At 50.1% G+C, this 20891-nt stretch overlaps 1 non-coding gene across 1 annotated transcript; it reads left to right on the top strand.

Moving 5' to 3' along the window:
* The first annotated feature begins 20466 nt into the window (after positions 1 to 20466).
* On the top strand, positions 20467 to 20540 carry Trnav-cac (transfer RNA valine (anticodon CAC)). The gene has a single exon. It is a non-coding gene; the product is annotated as a tRNA-Val (tRNA).
* Positions 20541 to 20891: the final 351 nt, after the last annotated feature.

Here is a 20891-nt window from a genome sequence, read left to right as displayed (position 1 = left end):
TTGATCGTGAGGCTGGTCTTTCCTTGGTTTGCGGTTTGACTTTGCCAAGAGGGTTCGCCTGCTGTACTTTGCTTGGTAGGAGGGGCAGTGGTTAGCCTCTTCTGGCACTTGACAGCTGAACCTGTAGCTCCCTTTGGTGAGCTTTAGTGGGGATGGAGGGGGCTGCGGGTGGAGGTTGGTTGGTTGGTTGGTTTTTTCTTTGCAAAGGAATCTACTTCCTGCTATATTGCCACAGCTCAGGGCCATCCACAGCAGTTTCTGGTTAACCTGTGGTCTTCACTCCTTTGGGCAGTGGTTGGGTACCCAAAATGCTGGAAAGAGTCCATGACACACCAGCAAGTCTGGCTTGGAGCAAGTTATTCTGTTTAGATGCTTCAGGCTCATTTTCCCCACAGGAGTTAACCAAGTCTTAAGCTCTCAACAGCTCCCTGGGAGGGTGTGAGGAAGCATTGCAGGCCTGGTGAGGGGCTCAGTCACATACCTGGGTTGGTGTCTGATTTGGAGGGCTATTGAAGAGAGTTATTAGCATTGACCAACAATAGGAAGTTGCCTATAGCTCCCACCACCTTAACCCTAGTTACACCTGCCATGCTAGACAAAGCATGGTAGCATGGTGTGGTGAAGGGTTTCCCTTGGTTAGAAGCACCCCAGCCAGGACCGGATGACCACAAAAAAGTGATGTTTTACCTGTAAGGGGGAGTTGGACTTCTCTTTTGGGGAGACAGAGAAACTGCTGATTTGAGTTGCCTTTGGTTCCTTGCACGCAGGAGGTTTGGGAGGGCTAAGCCGAATTTCCCCCTTGATTCCACTAGGCCTTTCTCAAAGGCCTGTGGCCAACATGGTTCAGGCCAGCTGTCCCCAAGATTCTGCAGCTCTGCATCCTCTGGACTCTTACCTCTTTGGTCAGCAGGTATTACTGGGGAGCAGGAGTGAGAGGTAGGAACTAGGAACTACTTCCTGTTCCAGGATAGGGGCTGGTGGTGCAGGGAGAGGACAAGTAGCCCTTCCTGGGACCAGAGTGAACCCAGGCCTGTTGCACCCTAAGGAGGGAATGAGGGGTGTGTGTGTGTGTGTTTGGGGGGGGGGCGGGGTTGATCTGTCTCTGACTAAAAGTAAAAACATTTAATCTTAGTTCTTAGTTTACCTTGCGCCCATTTCCTGCAGGCACATGTTAGTGAGCGGCAGATATCTTTCTAATTCCCCCTCTTGTGACACTGGTTGGGTTTTAGGGGATGTCTAGGCCGGTTAATTAGATAACAAAGATTGAGGCACTGACTCCGAAGGCCCTGGAGGGGTGAGGCTGGCTGTAAAGGCAAGGGGAGGCTCCCCCATCCCCTGGGGAAGCTGGCTGTCTGCAGGCCTTAACCCTCACCCTTCCTAAGTGTCTTCATGAAGAACATACAGGATGGAATCAGGCTACCCAGGCCCAGAGCCTGATTCCTACTATCTAGATCTTAAAAGGGAAAGGAAATAGTAGAATCCTTTCAGGGCCATTATTTCCCCTCCACAGCAGCCGTGTGCTCTAGGCCCTAAATCCAGGGAGGTGTGGCCCAGAGCTGGCAGGAGACCTGTGACTGAGCTCCTCCCCAGCTGGGGAGGATAGGAACCATGCCCAGGGAGCTGAAGAGGAGGCCCACACTAAGGGGAATGTTGTGCAAGGGCCAGATCCTGCTTTGTTGGCCACTTTCCTGGGTCCAAAGCCTCCTTTCCACCCTCTGCCCAGGACCCTGGGGGATCTCTGGTTTTAGGGGCCTGCGTGAAGACTCCCCTGGGTGGACAAGGCCTCTGGCTGCTGGTTGTGTGACCCATGGTCTGGCTGTTGGCTGAAATCTTGAAGCAGCTTGGCCATTGGTCAGTGACTTACCCTTCCTGGCCTAGAGGCCTCGTTGGCAGGAGGAAGGTGGGTGCCTACTAGACCTCGGTGACCCTCTGGGGAAAGGATGGCCTCTGAGGGCCAAAGAGAATCTGGGGCTGACTTAAACTGGGCTTTGAAATCAACTGGATCATGACATCCTGGCAACTGAAGTGGAGGGAGGGTCACCCCAGGAGGAAGGATCCATGGCTTGAAAGAAGAGATGCTGGAGCCTGGGACCAGGGCTCAAGTCCTGGTTATACCAACTTGTGCTTTGAACAAGGAGCCAGACCTTGAACTTTTCTAGCTGTAGCTCCAGAGATCACTATGAGGCTCAAGTCATGACGTCAGTCATGACAGCTTTTCTTAAACGCTTGGTCGTCTTTGTGTGCGTTAACTCAAAAGTTCATAACGATCCCGCGGAGGAAAGTCCTAAAGCATCCCCGTTTACCAAAGGAGAAATTGGGGTACAGAGAAGCTCATTAACACAGTGAGAGAGTGTCAGGACTTGAACCCAAGCAGACTGACTTCATCATTGCATTTCCCCACTGTGCCATGTAGTGCCATCGCCTGGCACACTGAAGACACTGGGCACCGTCCCTGTCGCTCAGCAACTGCAAATTCACCAGGGCTGTTTCTCATCTCTGTTGGCTCTGGGTGGCAGTTCTGCAGGACTGGAGAAGCAGCCAGTGGATTGGGTCACTCTGCATCTACCCCTCATGTCCTCTGAGGCTCTGGATTGGTGTGTTTGGAGGAGGGTTCCCGGGAGGAGTGGGCAGGCCCTCCCCTTGGACTTTCCCCTTCTCTGCTTGCTGGGGGTGGCTTCTGTTAATGATCACCAGAGCAAAGGGTGCCCCAGGCACCTTGGAGAGTCAGTCCTGTGTCCTTTCTCCCCTGGGGTCCCCCACCCCTGCCCACGGCCAACCATTTGATTATGTCTGGCTGGACTGGCTGGAATGCTACCTGAGTTGGGTGGGTGAGGAGGTGGTGGGCCCCTGGCCGCCCCTTTGCCGCCTTGAGGATGAGCCTTGTAGGCCTGCAGGATCCAGAGTGGGAAAGCAGGACAAAATCTTGCTATTACTTGAGATCAGGCCAGCACTGGAGGCTGTGGAGAAACCTGGCCTGAGGGCCTACATTGCTTTTTGGGAGAGTTCCAAATGGTTATATCTGAGTTACTGTCACGGACAACTAGTCTGAAGCACTAGGGCAGGGGCTGCCCATGAGAGCCACCGATGGCCAGGGGAGGAGGATGCCGCCTACTCGTTTAGGCTATTTGCAGGTGTTTCGAAATGTTGGCAAAGCTGTAGTCTCAAGGTACAGGGCTGTGAGTGACGACTGTACCTGCCCCATCAGCTTGAGATACAAAGCAAATAAATATCAGAAATGGCCAAACCAGGGCAGGTTGTCTCTGACTCCCACACTGTATCTCAGTGGGGAGGAGTTTGTGACCACACAAGGATCCCATTTCTGCTGCCTAGTATTCCAGAGGTGAGAAGCTGCTTTTAGAGTCAGAGGGACCTGGGTTCAAGTCCTTGCTCAGCCTTACTGTCATTCTGTGATCTTAAGCTACAAACTTAGTGAGCAATTTAGAGCCCCATTTCCTCATTTGCAAAACAGGATGAGGCCGAGGATGGTGATGATAATTAAGCCTGGCTTAATGGTAAACAGTGGCACAGTCACACAATGGAGTACTATACAGCTCCATAAAAGAACAAATGATGGATGCACCTCAATGTGAATGAATTGCAAAACCAAAATTGAATGAGAGAAATTAATCACAAAAGAGCACATACTGTATGAGTGCACGTATATGAAATCCATGAGAAGGCAGAACTGGTCCAGGATGATAGAGTTCGGTGGTAGAGTATGTATATATAATTCATGGAGCCATGCACTGAAGATCTGGGCACTTTATTGTATTTAAAGCTCCACTTCAAAACCAAAAACCTATAGAGTGGGTGTGAGTGTTAAATAATAGGTACAAGAAAAAGAGAAAGAAATTCAGTGCCTGGCCCATTGTAGGAACTTAATAAATTGTGGCTATTTTTTATAACAGTAACAATGGAAGATTGTTGGTACCATTGTGGCCCCTTTTATGGAGGAAGGACTGGTCTCAGGGTGGGTGAATGCCTGGCCTGGGAACTAGCACCACTTTTACCCCATGAGCCAGCATTGTGGAGACTCACCACGCCGCCAGGCATGGCTCCCACCACTTTCCTCCACCCCTTTGTGAACAGGTGTTGCCTCTAGAGAGAAGTTAAATTCACAGTAATTCAGGCACCAAACAGTTGGCTAGTTAGTAAATGCAGTCATCTATATTGGAAAATAATTTTTCACTTTGCAGATTCAAAATGCATCTCCTGTAGCTAGTTTCAGTTCCTCGCACGCTTTGTAGGAGGTAAAGGGCCGCCCAGCTGGGGGCTAACTGGGCTCTGAGGGGTTGAGAGAAGAGAGCCTGGGGGCTGGGGCTGTAGCTCAGTGGCAGAGCGCTTGCCTGGCAGGTGTGAGGCACTGGGCTCCATCCTCAGCACCACATAAAAATAAAGATATTGTGTCCATCTACAACTAAAAAAAAAAACTTAAAAAAAACATAACGTGGGCTGCTGGATGGGCCAGCCGTCCTGGGGGTTGTCCATGTGAGCTGCTTGCTGCTCCTGATCTGTCCCTTCCTAAGATTGAAGGGGCTTTGAGGCCTCCAAGGGGCCTCTCTGCCTTAAATGGGCCTTGGGGATGGCCCTTCCAGCCCAGCCTATCTTCAGTCCCGGGGTGCACAGAAAGGATGGCATAGCACCCCTTTTGCCCTCTGCTAGGGCAGCTGTGCTCTGGGAAAACGTTCCGGACTCCTGAGACCCAGCTCAACGGTAGTGCAGCCACCCAAGACTTCTGGGGTGAGTTCCTGTGGGGCTCTGTGCAGCCACACACACTGGGGTGGCAGGACACACACACTGCCTGTCTCTGTGCTCTGGGAAGGGCCCAAGGCTGGGGGAGGGGGCAGGACAAGACACCAGGTGTTGGCTGTGAGGGTACCTCCTGGAATTGGGTTCTTGGGGCCCCTCGCTTGCCCTGGTTGCCCTCTAGCCTTCACAGACAGACCTGGATTTGTGACGCTGCTCAGCCACACACAGGCTGTCTGGCCTTAGAGGAGTTGCTTCACCTCTCTGAGACTTGTTTTTCTCCCCTGAGCATGGGGCACACAGAGGAGCACGCTCACCCTGCCCACACCGCAGGGCTGTGGGGAACAGCCGGGGAGGAGGTCACGTGAGATCACGGACCAGCAGTCCTCAGAGTGACACAGCCCTTCCTCCAGAGATATTTTAGTGCCATAACCTGGCACTCTGCTGCCTTAGCTCATCCTCTGCTTTTCCTGCCTCAGATTCACACGTGGTGTTTATGTTGTCGATGATTCTTCAAAATTTACAGAGTGAAAAAATAAAAATAACATGAGCCAGCATTGTGGAGACTCACCATGCCAGCCAGGCACTGCTGGGCTCAGCGTTTTGTCACATGGTCACACTCGATAACACCTGTGAGTGGGTGTTATCATCAACTCCGCCTTAAGATGAAAAAAGTCATCTTAAGGTTAGGAGTCCCCATCACACAGCTGTATTCGGCCTAGCTGGGACTCAGGTCCGTCTGATCCCCACACCCAAGTTCTCAGCCCCCAATTGGGATGGGAGACTAATATCAAATGACATCACTCTGCTGGGCACCCCAGGTCTTGGAGGAGACTGCCTCCTCTCAGCTGTCCTTCCCTGAGAGCTCTCCCTGCACCCCAGGGGTAGTGAGTGGAGGTTGGGTTTGGTGTCTTTTGCAGACGGGGAAACAGGTACAGTGTGGGGACAGTGGCCGCCCTGGAACCCAAATCTGTGTTTCGGCGGAGAGGCTCTGTGGCTAGTGGTGGAGGGAATCATATTTTCTCCCCCAGAGGGGTGTGGTTTTGCCTGATGAGTGACTGGAACCCCAAGTTAATGCAGGGGCTAATGGCGGATCTCCTTCCTCTCGAATCAGCCACCAGCCTGAAGCTGCCCACTGGGGTTAGTTCTCTCTTCAATTATATTGGTGTATCTCCTTTTTCTTCTTCTTCCTCTCCTTTTCCCCAGTCCCCTCCTCCTCCTCCTCCTCCTTTTTTTTTTTTTTTAAATATTGGGATTGAACCCAGGGGCACTTCACCACTAAGCTACCTCCCTATTCTTTATCATGAAACAGGGTCTTGCTAAGTTGCTGAGGTTGGCCTTGAATTTTCCATCCTCCTGCCTCAGCCTTCCAGGTTGCTGGGATTCCAGGTGGGTGCCCTAGCACCGGCTCGGTGTTATCTTCTTCTGAGAGATATGTCCATCCTGATTAAATTGCTTTCCAGCAGTCCCGCTCCACCCAAGGACTTATTTTATTCCTGTTAACGCAGGGATCAGAAATATCAGATTCTCAGATCTGTGGCTAGCAGCAGAAGCCAGGCAGATAAGAGTAGGAGGGAGGAGCCACCATATTTGGCTAAGGGAAGGAGGACTGGGTTGTGGGCACTTCAGAGAGTGGCAAAGAGAGTCCTGTGTCCTCAGACCCCTTTCTGCTCTCGTTACTGACCATTTACTGCCCATCCCAGAGCACACAGAGGCACTGGGCAACTGGACAACTGGTGCAGTCAGACTTGTGGGCTCTGATAAAAGCTGAAATATCTTTTGTTTCTCTTGATCTCTTCTTGTCTCTCTGGGCACCTTGAAAGTTTTGGTTGGATTTGGAGCAGAGAGGCCCCTTTTAAAAAAAAATTATTCTTTTTAGTTATACATGACTGTAGAATGCATTTGGACAGATTATAGACACATGGAGTATAACTTCCCATTCTTGTGGGTGTACCTGATGTGGAGCGATCCTGGTGGTGTATTCATATCTATGAACATAGGAAAGTTATGTCTGATTCATTCTACTGTCCTTCCTATTCCCCTCCTCACTCCCTTCCCCCATTCTCCCCTGTCCAACCTGGTGAACTTCCACTCCTCCCTCCCTACAACCTATTTTTGAGTCAGCATCAGCATATCAGAGGGAACATTCGGCCTTTGGTTTTTTGGGATGGGCTATTTCCCTTAACATGATAAGTCTCCAGTTCCATCCCTTTACTGGAAAATGCCATAATTCCATTCTTCTTTAAGGCTGAGTAATGTTCCATTGTGTATATGTACCACATTTTCTTTGTCCATTCATCTGTTGAAAGGCACCGAGGTTGTTTCCATAGCCTGGCTATTGTGAATGGAGCTGCTATAAACATCGATGTGGCCACATCACTTAGAGTATGTTGTTTGTAAGTCCTTTGGGGATAGGCCAAGGAGTGGGATAACTGGGTCAAATGGTGGTTTCATTCCAAATTTCCTGAGGACTCCCCATACTGCTTTCCAGAGTGGTTGCACAATTTTTAGTCCTAACAGCAATGGATGAGTGGACCTCCCCCGCCACCCCCCCCCACATCTCAAAGAGGCCTCTGCTTGCACAGAAAACCACATCTGTGATTTAAGCAATTACACATCGAGCCATGGGGGAATTCCTTCAGCACATGGTCAGATGCTCCAGGAAGATTTCTGGAGTTCAGGTCTGTGTGAAGAGGGGGTGGGGGAACTGTACTTTCTTTTCAGAAATGTGTGCCCACTGTCACTGGAGAATTGGAAGCCCATCCCAATGTGAAGGCAAACCTGGGGGTTAGACATTGGGGTGACCACCAAGCCACGCACACAGCCTGATTTGGGGGCTGAAAGGGACCCCTTCCACCCTAGCCATCACTTGCTGACGGACCTGGGAGATCACTCCCCATTTCCGTGTGTCCATTTCCTTGCCTGGGAAATACTGAGGTCAGGTTAGAGGGGTTCTTTTCTGATCCCACCAGTGTCTTCCAAAGCAAAAATCACAGACTTTCCTTTTTGGAAACGTCAAATTTCCTTTGCATGCAGAATGACAGTGGTGTGGATGCTGTGAAACCCCGGCTAGAGTTATAGACAGAAGGGAGTTGGTGTGTCCTGTTGATGGTGTCAGGTGACTCACACAGACAGGTCTGAGACTCTGGAAGCTGGCTGTCCGGCCCTTCTTTGAAGTGGTGGTTTTAAACACTTTTATGAACTGAAGGTTGGATGAGAAGATGTAAGTCACCCCCTTGGTATGCTGTGTTTTCCCTAACATGCTATTTCCAATTAAAACATCGAGACAAACTGTCTTATTTTAGGACTGAGCCTTACATTCGAACATGCTGCTTGACATCTATGAGCTGCCTAGTTTCTGTGACACTCAGAAAAATGAGTTGCTAGACTTGGAAGTCCCCGGGGGGTGTAGGTTTGGGCCTAGCCAGGGAAAAACCTTCCAGAAGCTGGCCTTTGGAGGTAAGGCGTTTCCTGGTGTCGGTTATGGCCAGACAAAAGCCAGGTGCCACGCAGTCCCCCACCTCTGGGGACATTGCCGTGAGACCCTGACACTCTACCCCAAACGGCCCCATCCTCCTCTCGGTAGGAAACGTCCTGGTTTAATATTTGAAATCTTATCACTCTCTGAAAGTGCCACATTCATTTAATTCTTCACTTGTTTGTTATCACGTCACCCAACTTGAAGGTAGATCTGGCGTGGCAGGTGCCCAGGCTCTCTGGTGTGGCGACCCATGGCACTCAGCAGACACTCAGCAAATACCGAAAGGATGGCATTTTGCCATTGGTCTAGGCTTCATATCTAGGAACCCACCGTTCTAAAGGGATCGGGTCCTTAAAAAGCCTGGTTGTGGATGTTTGCGGGGGTCCGTGGGGTCCCTCCTATGGAAGGAGCAGCAGGAATCAGGCGCGGGGCCTCTCACGGGCTGCATGTTCTCCAGGGAGCCTCCCAAACTTCTGGGTCTCAGTCGTTTCAAGTGTGAAGGGAGGTTTGGATTCACTTCTCTCCCAGCCCTCTCCTGTCAGATGACCTTGGGAGTACGCTGTGTTCACACTCGCTCCTCTGTTCTCAAACTGTTAGTTCGACTTTCTTTTATTAGGGATTTTACGCCTATTAAACAGGGGGGGAAAGTAGCCTTGAAAAGCCAAGAGTAAATAGGAACGCAAATGAATTCTTGTATTCTGCACAACAAATTGAAAAAATTATAGCTAGACTCTAAGGGAAATGGCTATTTAACGAAATAATTACCAGGCCTAGATTAACAAAGATTTTTTTTTTTTCCCCCTGATGTAGGTTAGCCATCTAACTGTCCTACGACAGGCATTCTTCAGGGGACTAGTTCCGGGACCCCTCTTTGGACACCAAAATCTGCAGATGCTCACATTCCTTATAAAAATGGCCCAGTCTTTGCACATAACCTGTGCACGTTCTCCTATGTACTTCATAATCTCTGCATTACATGTAGTACCTATTGTAATGTTTGTGTCGTGTGACTAGTTGTTGTACTATATTGTTTATGGAGTAATGACAAAAATCTGTAATGTTCAGTACAGATGCAGTTAAAATATTTTCTGTACATGGATGGTTGCATCTGAGGATGCAGAACTGGGGCTTAGGGAGAGCTGTCTTCTTCTCTTTTAAATGTACTTTATAAATGGAATCACTTTGTACTTCCTTTCTTCTCTCTGCCCTCTCCAGGAGACAGCAAGTGAGCCTAGATCATTCACTCCATTTTCCTGGTGAGAAATTAAAAATAAGCCATTCTTCATGACGACATAAAAAAATCCTCATTATTGCAATGGTAGGTGCATGTTGACACAGAGGGCCAAGAGATGCTTGTTTTTAAGTAAGCTTGCTTGCTTTCTTCCTCCCTCCCTCCCTCTTTCTTTTTTTCCTTCTTTCCTTTTCTCTCCCTCGCTCCCTCCCTCCCTCTCTCTTCTTCTTTTCTTTCTTCACTGCTGGGGATTGAACCCAACGGCACGATACCCCCGAGTCACATCCTCAGCCCTTTTTATTTTTTATTTTGAGACAGGGTTACAGATTTGCCGAAGCTGGCCTTGAACGTGCCATCCTCCTGCCTCAGCCTCCTGAGTCCCTGGGGTTACAGAGGGGCACACTGTGCCCAGCAAGACTTTACATTTTAGTTGGGCAGACAGGATACAAATTTACAAAGCTCTCAATTAACCAGAACGATTTTATACTGTGGATCCCCTTCTACATACTGATCTAATACAAGACTAACTTGAGAGCAGACAGGTGGAGGATGGATAGTTCAGTTGGTGATAACCTGCTGGCACACACAGTACTGTAAATTAGGAACCCAAGAAGCATGGCCAGCACCTGTCATTGCCCATGGGTTTGAGCCAGCCCACAGGCCCATTAAAATGAACTATGCTCTAGAGGCACGCCATTTCTAAATATTTTGAGCCAACATTTAAAAAAATCAAGGGTTGATTTATTTTCTTAATAGTCCAGTTTTCTAGTATCTCTTGAAAAAATTAAAATATCTGGCCACAAAAGGCTTGTGTCCCTTTTGGCGTCAGCGATGTGGGTCTAAGTAATATCTGTTTTGTTTCAGAGGGGCTCAAGCTCTCCAGTTTGCCCCAGTCCCCACCACTCCCTATAACCACTCCCTACAATCCCCAGAGTCTTCTGAATGTTTTTTACCACTAATGACAGAAGAGCCCTGGAATCTGGATTTTTTTTTTCCTGTACTCATATCTTGATCAAAATAAAAGCGAAAGAGGGCTGTGTTTAAAAAAAAAAAGAGGCAATAGGAATAAAAGTCTATTTCTTCACACATACAAAAGTGGTGGCTGTGTTGGAGGAATTCAGCTCCCAGCCTCACTCCTGAACCTTCCCTGCTGGGTGCCTGCACCTGCTGTGTTTGTGGATAACGTGGCAGGTTATGTAACAGAGAGGCATTACCTTCAGAAGAGTCCTAGGAACTGAGATGATTAAGGGCTTCTAATACATGCCAGGTGTTATGCACTTAACCTTCCTAAGGATCCTGCTATCATCCCTGCCTCTCAGAGGAGGAAGCAGGTGCAGAGAGGTTAACCAACATGCCCAAGATCACACAGCTTCTTGAAGGCCGAGTCAGGGTTTGAATGTAGACCTGCCTGACCCCACAATCTACATTCACTTTTTTTTTTTTTTGGTACCGGGGACTGAAGTCAGGGGCACTCAACCACTGAGCCACATCTTCAGACCTTTTTTCTATTTTATTTAGAGACAAAGTCTCACTGATTTGCTGAGGGCCTCACTAAGTTGCTGAGGCTGGCTTTGAACTCGTGATCCTCCTGTCTCAGTCTCCCGAGCTGCTGGGATTACAGGTGTGAGCCACTGCACCAGCCCTGTGTTCACCTTTGCTCCCTCTGTGTCTTGAGGCTCTAAGACAGATAGATATCTCTGACTTGGGGTGATACGTAGATACAGAGAGTGTGTGTGTGTCTCCGCTAGAATATAACTAAAGTATAAACTAAAATATGAGAACAAAGGTTTTGGTCCCTTTTATTCCTTACTCTATGCTAGTGCATCACCCAGAGCAGTGCTTGGATGTCATGAGCATTCAATAAATTGCTTTGAATCAACACTGGACAGAGGAGCCCTGGAATCTGAACTTGTACCTGAGTATCACACTCTGCTGGGGGCTCAGGTTGAATGGGCTTTTTGCCAGATCTAGGCAGGGTGAAAGGATTAGGTGGGACAACCAGTTTGCTCCGCACCTTTCTGTTCCAAGTTGAGCTCTCCCTCTTCTCTCTTCCCTCCTCCACCCTGCAGACCATGAGATAAGACAGCTGGTGGGTTGAAAAGTGGAGGAAAAAACCATTCTCTACTCACAAAGCCTGCAGGTGGGGAAGTGGGCTGGGCAAGGTGTTAGTGCCTCCTCGGGCAGTGGTAGTGGGTGAGCGGGCAGCGTCTGTGCACTGGTTCCTGACTGGGCTGGGAGAAGCAGTGAAAACCTGCAGAGGGGCTCTGACTGAGTGGTTGGGGATGTAGCCCACCTCGGCTGCTCACCTGCTTTAGTTGCCTAGAAGTGAACTCTGAGATGGGGACCGAGTGGTGATACCAGGAAGCACCAATAGGTGAGCTGGGAGTGAGTCAGAGGAGGGAAGGTGGCCATCAAGGGCTCCTTATCAAGTTAGTCATCGCCCTGGGTGGCTGAGGCTTAATACCACTGGGAAGATCTGGGAGCTAGTGAAGGACACCTGCTTCAGCACACAAGGGGTGAGGAGACTGGAGTATCTGTGCACCAGCTCCCTCAGCCACGGGTTAAAGCCTGATTGGCACTTCTGGCTGGCTCTAGGGCAGCCAGAGATAACCAACCCACAGGCATAGGGACGGTCTGGCAGCTGGAGTTGGACAGATGTGCTCTGAAGGTGAAGGCATTTGTAGTCCCCTTATTGTGTCCACATAGGCTGCATCCCAGCTGCAGCTCAGGGTGGTGAGTGGGCAGTATCACTCAGAGTGGGCAGTGTCATTTGCAGAGGAAATGTATCCTGTTCTGTATCTATTAACTTTTTTTTTTTTTTTTTTTTTTTTTTTGGTATGGGGGATTGAATTCAGGGGCACTCGACCACTGAGCCACATCCCCAGCCCTGTTTTGTATTTTATTTAGAGACAGGGTCTCACTGAGTTGCTTAGCGCCTCGCTTTTGCTGAGGCTGGCTTTAGACTGGCGATCCTCCTGTCTCAGCCTCCCACACTGCTGGGATTACAGGTGTGCACCTGGCTCAATTAAATTTTTCTATGTAGCGGATCACCCCCAAAATTCATACTTCAAACTGCCATTTATTTAGCTTATAACTCAGTGGGTGGGCAATTTGAACTGGGCCTTCTTGCATATCTGTGGTCAGCTGGCAGGAGGGCTGAGGGCTGGCTGGTCTAAGATGGCTTTGGTGGGACGGCTGATCTCTGCTCCACATGGCCCCTCATCCTGCAGCAGGTGAGCTGGGACTTGTCTCCATGGTGGTAGTGGCACTCTAGGAAAATGAGTGTGGACAGGCAAGGGCCCTGGAGGGCTGGGCTTAGAACTGGCACTTCATTTCCATCATGTTCTATTGGCCAAAGCAAGTCACAAGGCCAGCTCAGATGCAAGGGGTGGGGAAATAGAATCCGCCTCTCCAAGGGAGAAGCTACACAGTCATATTTTGGAGTATAGAAACAGGAAGAGGAACACTCACAGCCATTCTTGCAAATAATCTACCACATGCCCATGTCCTTAGGCATCTTGTGATCTGGTGAACAATCAAAACCAGTGTTTGTTCTACTACTTTAGACACAGTAGGAGTCAGAAGCTGTCTGGCTCCAGTGTGGGAAAGTCTCTGTCCTACAATGTCTCTTTCACTGATGTTTTCTGTTAGACCTTGTCCTTTCCTTTGGTCATCTTTAAGAAAGCAATTGTTTCTGAGGGGTAGCATATTATGTCTCTATTGAACAGTGATCCCATGTTGGGGGAGAGAGCAGAAAAGAGTTGAGCTCCTAGAGAAGTTGGGTCAAGGATGCATAATTTTGGCAGCTTACTTTCTTTGCTTTTTGGTCCTGAGGATTTAATCCAGGGCCTCATGCACATTGTCACTGAGCTACCTCCGGCCACCTAACCTCTGGTATTAAGACAAGGAATCCACAGTGCCCTTTCTTTCAAGCCAGGTGGTAGGGACATTGTTAGAGTACCTCTGAGTGGGAAGCTGAGTAAGAACTTAGCAGTGGCAGTTTCAGTATTCCCAGTTTTGATCTGCAGGCGGGGCCCCCACATGCTCCTGATACGGCTTGGAAGCCTAGGGGACCTTTCCCCTGGCTTTTAGTGTCAATGACTGGGAATCTTTAAGTGCTTCACCAGTTCCCAGCTGTTGGGGACATGATGTGGCATCTCTTCCCTCTGAAGGGCTGTCATTTCATATGTTCTTCACAATGTTCCCCAATTTACAAATGGAGAAACTAAGGCTTCTGAAGAGTTTGCCCAGGGTTATGGAGGCCGTAAGGGTGGACACCACATATTTTAGTTCTAAGCCAATGCTTATCTCAGTATCTTATCATAATATCTCATCATTAATCTGGCATTTACTCGAATATTGTATTGAAATGATTTTGAGATTCCAGAGTTGTTATCCTTTTTTTTTTTTTTCCAGGAAGGGCGGGTACCAGGGATTGAACTCAGGGGCACTTGACCACTGAGCCACATCCCCAGCCCTATTGTGTATTTTATTTAGAGCAGGGTCTCACTGAGTTGCTTAGTGCCTTACTTTTTCTGAGGCTGGCTTTGAACTCCAGATCCTCCTGCCTCAGCCTCCTGAGCCGCTGGGATTACAGGCATCTGCCACTGTGCCCTGCTAGGGTTGTTATCCTTTAACCTGTGCTTTTAGAATTTTCCAGCTTTTCAAGGAATCAACAACCCCTTCCTTACATCCCCTGTGAGTGAAATCTTCCCGGCTCTCCAGGCCTCATAGCCCTCTCCCCTCATCTGCATGACAGACATGGCCAGGGCCTTAGCATCTTCCCCCTCCCCAACTCTGGTGGTTGATGCACAGGGGGGTGTCAGGGAATATGGGCAACCGCAGGGTCAGCAGGTCCATCTCCCTCTGCCATCAATTTCCTTAGAGGAGTTATTGGGAGGGAATAATCCGACAACCCATATCTACCTACTAGGTACATAGAAAGTCATTTTGAAGAATGGTGATTTTTTTTAACCTTTCAAATTAATGCAGAGAAATTCTTGTTTGCAGTAGCTGCTTCCAGAGACAGCCCTGGGTCTTCTAGAGATGGCAGACTCCTTGACGGGCGGTAGGGGTATTTGCTGAAATAGGACCCTCGTTATCTGAATGACTCATTTGGTGTCTACCATATGCCCCAGGACAATGGGCGGCACTGCCATTCTCTTGTCCCCTGCTAGGAAACTTTTCTCCTCTTCATGTCATTGCTCAATTATACTCTTTTTGAAGCTCTCATAGGAATAACAGAAAGCACCTAGTATGTGCTAGGACTGGGGCTGGGATGAGGACCAGTCAAGTCAGGCACTTAGCATATAAAATATAAGGAGGCACTCAGGTGCCAGCCTGAGGGTGAGTACTGGGTCCTTTGTGAGCAATGTCACCCTGCCCTTTACATTTTTTTTCTTTCATGCAAACTTGATAGCAGCCTTATTTTGCAGATGGGCCATACCTGGAGCACAGGGTGGTTAAGAAACTTGCCCAAGGTGGCACAGCTGGTTCTAGCCCATGACTAGCGGACACCAACACTATCTCATTTGGTTTTACAACAGTCAGGAGGAGTAATTGGTCCTGTGTCGTATTGATTCATGGTAGCCGACGGCTGAATTTTCAGGCATTTTGTGAGTCAGTTTTTAAACACAGCCATTATTAAACATGAAACCATACACATGTACAATTAGTTCAGTCCATCACATTAAATCAAATGTAATTACTACCCCAAACTCTAGTGCTGGTTCTCTTGTGCCCTGAGAGCAGGGCAGAGTAGGGGCTACTTTGGAGCAAAAAAAATCCCTTCCCTGCAGGGTGGGAAGAGGCTGGCTCCTCCCTGTCCCAGCCGGAAGCCACTTCTTCCGGTCATTCTCTAGGGCGGATACATCGTAGGAAACAGCCACTGAGGTCGCAAGGAAGAAAAACACCCGCTTCCCATGTGCCCGGCCTGGACAGTCGAAAGCCCAAGGCTTGAGTTTCCCCAAGACCTCTCCCTGGAGCCCAGAAGCAACAGGCTTCTTGAAGGGGTGACATGGCCAGGGTAGCCCATGGGCCCAGGAGGTGTTGATGGGAGAAGTGTGCTCTGAGGCTGGGGAGGCTGGTGTATAAGAGCCAGCATGGCTTTGGACACCAGAGAGGCCTGGGTTTGACTCTTGGTCACTCTTTGCCTGTTTTAAGCTGGGTGACCTCAGTCAAGACAGTTAACTTCTCTGAGCCTCAATTTTTCCACCTGTAAAATGGGAGAACACCCAGCTTATAGACACTTATGGAGTTGTGGTCCAAAAATAAGATGAAAACCTACGGCATTCTAAGACATACATGGGGGAAGGAATGGAATCCATGTTAAACGAAGGAACACCAATAGCAGTTGTGAGCCAGGTACTCTGTGAGGCTGGGAGGATTCCAGAAGGGTAGGCCAGAGTCCTAGCTCCAGGACTCCGTGCAGAGTGTCAGGGAGACAAATCCACAGACAGGAGGTAGGGTGGATGTGGCAGGGTCTGGGAGGAGAGGCTGGGAGTGCAGGGGGCAGGCCCTAATTTGTCACGTAGAGGCACTCGCTCAACACCTGTTTCCTGAGTCCCACTATGTGTTCCTGGGTGTTGTGGGGGATACACCTGTGAAGGTAACCAGCCTCTCCCCTCTCAGAAACAGCACTACCCAGCAGGAAAAGTTAAATAATACAAGCAAGAAGAGTTTTGGAGACTGAGGTAGAAGAGACGAGAGTGGAGAACCAGAGCATGTGACCCCTTGAGAGGGTGGCAGAGAGGAAGGGCCCTGTCTTGGACGGCTGGAGACCTGCAGGGAGGGGCTTCCAGGCCGCCAAGCAGCTCTGGGCGCCCCTGCTCTTCTCCATCCCCATCTGCCCACCATTGTGTGGGCCCGGGTCTGCCGCACCGCCACACCTGTCCAAGCTGGCTCTAGCTGGCCAGAGTGTCCCCAGTCACAACTACCACGGGTTCTGGGTGTGCAGAGAGACAGGGGGTGTAGACGCTCACTGGAAGTCTTTCCTGGGGTGGGGAACATGTCCACCCATCCTGCCCTGGGCTCCTCTCGGCTTAGTTGGGTGGACCTTCCTGGGTTGAGGAACCAGTTTCAGGAAGAGTTTGGAGGTCGTGTGAGACTGCAAGGCAGAAAATGAGCACCCCCCCCCAAGCCCCCAGTCCTGCCTTCTCGCTGTCTCAGAGGCAGCCGCTGGCCCGTGGCTCCCCAGCCCGCCCTTCACCAGGGGAGTTTGTCTGTGGCCTGCTGCGTCTGCAGGGTGAGCAGAGGCGGAAGGCCCCCAGGTGTAACATCAGGTGTGACGTGTGTTGGAGTTGGGGAGACACAGGCTCTCAGGGGTGTCATTGTGCTTTACCAAGAGGCACCCAGTGACCAATAATCTGTAACAAGAAGGAAAAAAGACACCCACATGGTGACGGGCTACTCAACGGCATTCCGTGGCCACGTGGCATTACAAAGGGACCTGTTTTTAACCTTAGGGGAGGAACAAAGAGCCGATGAAATGCCAGGCTCACTGGAGAGAGTGGGGTGCAGGGCTGTCCAGTGTGACCCCCTTTCTCCCTCTTACCGTGGCTGCACATGTGTCCACGTGGCTCCGAGGGGCAGGTCTGCATACAGGTCGCGGGTGACTTCTCACGATGCAGCTCGAATCCCTCTTGGAGACAGGGACTCATTTTGAAAGAGATAGGGTGAGCCCCGTTCTGCTCCTCATATCGGGTGGAGGCCTGGGGAGGGAGGTAGTAGTCATTGCAAGTATAGACTCTAAAGTCAAAAGGCCAATCCTGCCACTGCCTTCTTGCTTCTTGTGTAACTTTGGGGGAGGTCACTTTGGAGCCTCAATACTCTTCTCTGTGAAATGGCCACAGTAAGGCATGTCCTCCTGGACAGGTTATGTGGATTAAACGAGGTCAAGTGCTGGTGATAGCAAGCCGGAGAGCTGAGCAGGGGCTTCTGGGCACTTCTTGCTGTGCAACCCTGGGGGAAAAAAATCAAACCTCCTGAGCTGCCGGTCTGCTGGTGTGTTCAGTGAGGGTCACATTCCTGCCATATTGTGGAATTGCAGTAAATCAGGGGAGGATCAAATGAGACTTCCATAGTCCAATACTATAAGGAGCACATAGTAGATGCTCAATAAATGCTGGCCATTGTGGTGACTGTGGCAGGCTGTGGATGGGGAATAGGGGAAGGGCAGAAAGGAAGAGCCATCCTGGATCTACCTGGCTCACTCTGAGTTGGAGCCATGTCCTGAACTGCCCTCAGGGCCAGGCAGGTCCTGCTCCCCCTTGGTCCTCCCAGGGACACCCTCCCTGCTCCTGTGCTCACATTAGCTGGGCTGGTCAGTGACTAGCAGTCGTGATGGAGCCACACTCCTTTCTCTGGAGCTTGAGCCCCCTGGTTCTGGGATGTTACCTCCTTCCACCAACTGGCCACATCTGCATCCCAAACTTCCTCACTACCCATAATAGTTGGGATTTCTTGTCTCTAGCAAGCCCCGCCTCCCCCCTCCTAGTTGGGGTGGTGGTTAATTATGGATCTGGGAATTGGAGATCAGTGAGTGACAGGTTGGGGTGGTCTCCTCAGGGCTTTACTGAAAGTCCCCCTCAGCTGGTTTCCTTGGCTTTCAGCATCAGTGGTCCTCCCTGACCACCCATCTTGTGGTCCACTAAGGGTGGTGGCATGGAGGCTAGTGACCAGCTGTTCCCTGCCTCCTGGGGACAAGCTCCTGGCAAGATTAGGAGTTTGGGTTGCAGCGTTCAGCCCCGAGAGAGGCCACGGGGAGAAGAACCCACCTGGATTGATTGGGGCCCTGGAGGACTTTCCCCATAGGAAAGGGTTTCATCTTTCTGGAACATTTTAGGGCAGCAAGGTCTACCCTGTCCCCTCCGCACAGATGGAGCTCACCTCTCACGAGGGGCTGGGCCTTAACTTCTGACTCCACAGACCTCCAGGAACCCAGGGAACACTCTTGGCTTTGACTGCCTTGTGCGTTTCTTCTCCAGTGCATGTTTTATTTCTTTAACTCTCTTGACGATGAGGACCATGTCCCATGGAACGTCCACACATCACTTACTGCAGTGCTGGCCCTTCGTACGCAACCTACTGAGGCTTCACCGTAACCAGGTGGCTGTCATTCAGGGGAAAGCAGAGCTTAAGAGGATGGGTCCCAGGTTAGAAGAAGCCATTATTAGGGCTGGGGTTGGGTGTGGCCTCAGCAAGGCTGGCCGCAGATGAGGTCGTGGGGCTCAGGGCTGGAAGCAGCCAGAGAGGTGGCTGGACAGACAGACAGGAAGACAGTTGATCCCAGACCTTTGCTGAGAACCATCCCAGGAATCTTCAGATGGCCCCTGTCTTGGTATCAGGATGGGGTCAGACTGGCACCTCTGCTGACCTCAGTGGGGTGGCAGGGGGACATGGAGGTGTGCATGACATGTGGCTTCAGGAGAGATGGAGACTTGGCTGGGTAGGACCAGAGGAGGTGCCTCTGGCCAGGAATGGCAGGGGAACCTGGGCCACTTAAAATGCTACCACAGAGCTTCCTGACAGCCTGGGGGAGGTGACCAGGCCCTGTGTTCAGGAAAAATTGAGTCCCAGAGTTGGCACATGCTAGGTGCCAGAGTCACTCTGGAAGTCTTAGAGAGTTCTGATCAAGTGAGTACCTGGGCTGACCCTGGGACAAAAGGAAGGGCGAGTAACAATAGTGCCACCACCTGTGTCCCCATTTGCGTGCTCTTTCGTTTTACAAAGGGCTTTTGCATCTGTTAGCTTAGGACAGGGACAGGATTAAGGAATTTCAGGTGCTTCCACTCCTGCATACTCCCTGGGAACCCTTCACCTTGACCCTTCAGGCTCTCTCCTTCCGGTCTCCAGGCTAAGAACTTGCACTGGTCTCTGCTGCTACATGCAGCTCTGGAGCAGGGAAAGAGGAGGGGATCAGGGTCTGGGAGCCCTGGAAGGGTGATCCTCACAGCAATCCCGCTTCTTCCCCTTGGTCCTGTACCCCTCTCTTCCCAAGAGATGTGTCCTCATACCTGGCTCACCTGGGTTTCCAGGAAGGCAAGGAAAATAGAACTTCTCTTCCTGGGTGTCCCAGAAGAGAGGGGTCCTGGGACAGCAGATGGACTAGATGCCTAGTACTTAGTTGGCATCACAGTGAATCATTTCTTTCCTCACCCATCCCACCTGCTAGGTCCACCCTGGCTTTCCATCTTGCTCTGTCAGTGGTTCTTTGGGTCCCTCTGCCTTGCAAGGCAAAGATCAGTACCCAGTGCCCTAGACCAACCCAGGCCTGTCTCCATCCTGCCCAATGGCACAGATGACAGCCTCTCTCCTGGCCCGAATAAGTGCCCCCAGTCTTTTTAACCTGGGGACTCCAGCTTGGAAACTCCACCCTATACCCATGGCCTGCTCTGGGCTGGCCAGGAAGTAACAGAGAAAGAGGAAAGAGCTTCAGAAGCCCAGGAGACGAGTGCTTTTGACAAGAAGCAGATGCATGAACTAAAGAGCAAGAATGGTGGCTGTAAGGAGAGGCTGCTGCCACGGAGGGATGGGACATAGTGGGCCAGGGTGCAATGTTCCTTGGAGTGTAGGACAAGGACAAGGACACGAATTTTTTTTTTTTTTTTTGGTGTTGGGGATTGAACCCAGGGCCTTGCACATGCTAGGTAAGTGCTCTAGCTCTACCAGTGAGCCACATCCCCAGCCCCCTGAATATGTTTATATATATATATATCTATTTTTTTTTCAGGTTGGGATATATAAGTCGTGTCACTTCTTTTAACAAATACGATATGATGACTCACCTCTAGGAGACATTATCTTTTGAATCACAAAAAAAAAAAAAGAGTATGGGGAGCTGTGGTTTTAACAATGTCATATAATAAAAAGTCTTATGGGGAGAACTTCCATTGTAAAGGAAGAGTGGGGAGGGTCCCTATGGTCTATGGGGTTTAATGTCATCTACTGGAATTGGTTGATCCTTTCCCACTGAAAGTCAGGAGGGGGAAAAAAAAAAGAATAGAGGGGCTGGGATATAGCTCAGTTGGTAGAGTGCTTGCCTCACATGCAGAAGGCCCTGGGTTCAATCCCCAGCACTTCCAAGAAAAAAAAAATAGCATAAATATCAACTTTCCTTGGGAACAACTAGTGAGCAAATAGAAAGTCAAGGTGTGTGTGGTTGTGTTGTGATAACAAACACAAAATCTTAGTGGCTCACAACAACGAAGGCCATTTCTCACATATACTGCAAGCCCATGGTGAGCTGGCTATAGACTGCTCAATAGTTTTTACTCCTGGCTGATGGAGTGACATGGGACACCTCAATTTGGGACACACATGATTTCATAGCAGATGGAGAAGAGACTGACAAGTTGAAACCCTCGCTAATTCTCAAAGCTTCATCTGGAAACAACACCTGTTACTCCTGCTCATATTCATTGGCCAAAGCGTGTC

This window comes from Ictidomys tridecemlineatus, chromosome 5 (genome assembly GCF_052094955.1).
Source record: "Ictidomys tridecemlineatus isolate mIctTri1 chromosome 5, mIctTri1.hap1, whole genome shotgun sequence".
NCBI lineage: Eukaryota > Metazoa > Chordata > Mammalia > Rodentia > Sciuridae > Ictidomys > Ictidomys tridecemlineatus.
Note: the sequence above shows the minus strand (reverse complement) of the source record. Positions and strands in the feature narration are given on the sequence as shown.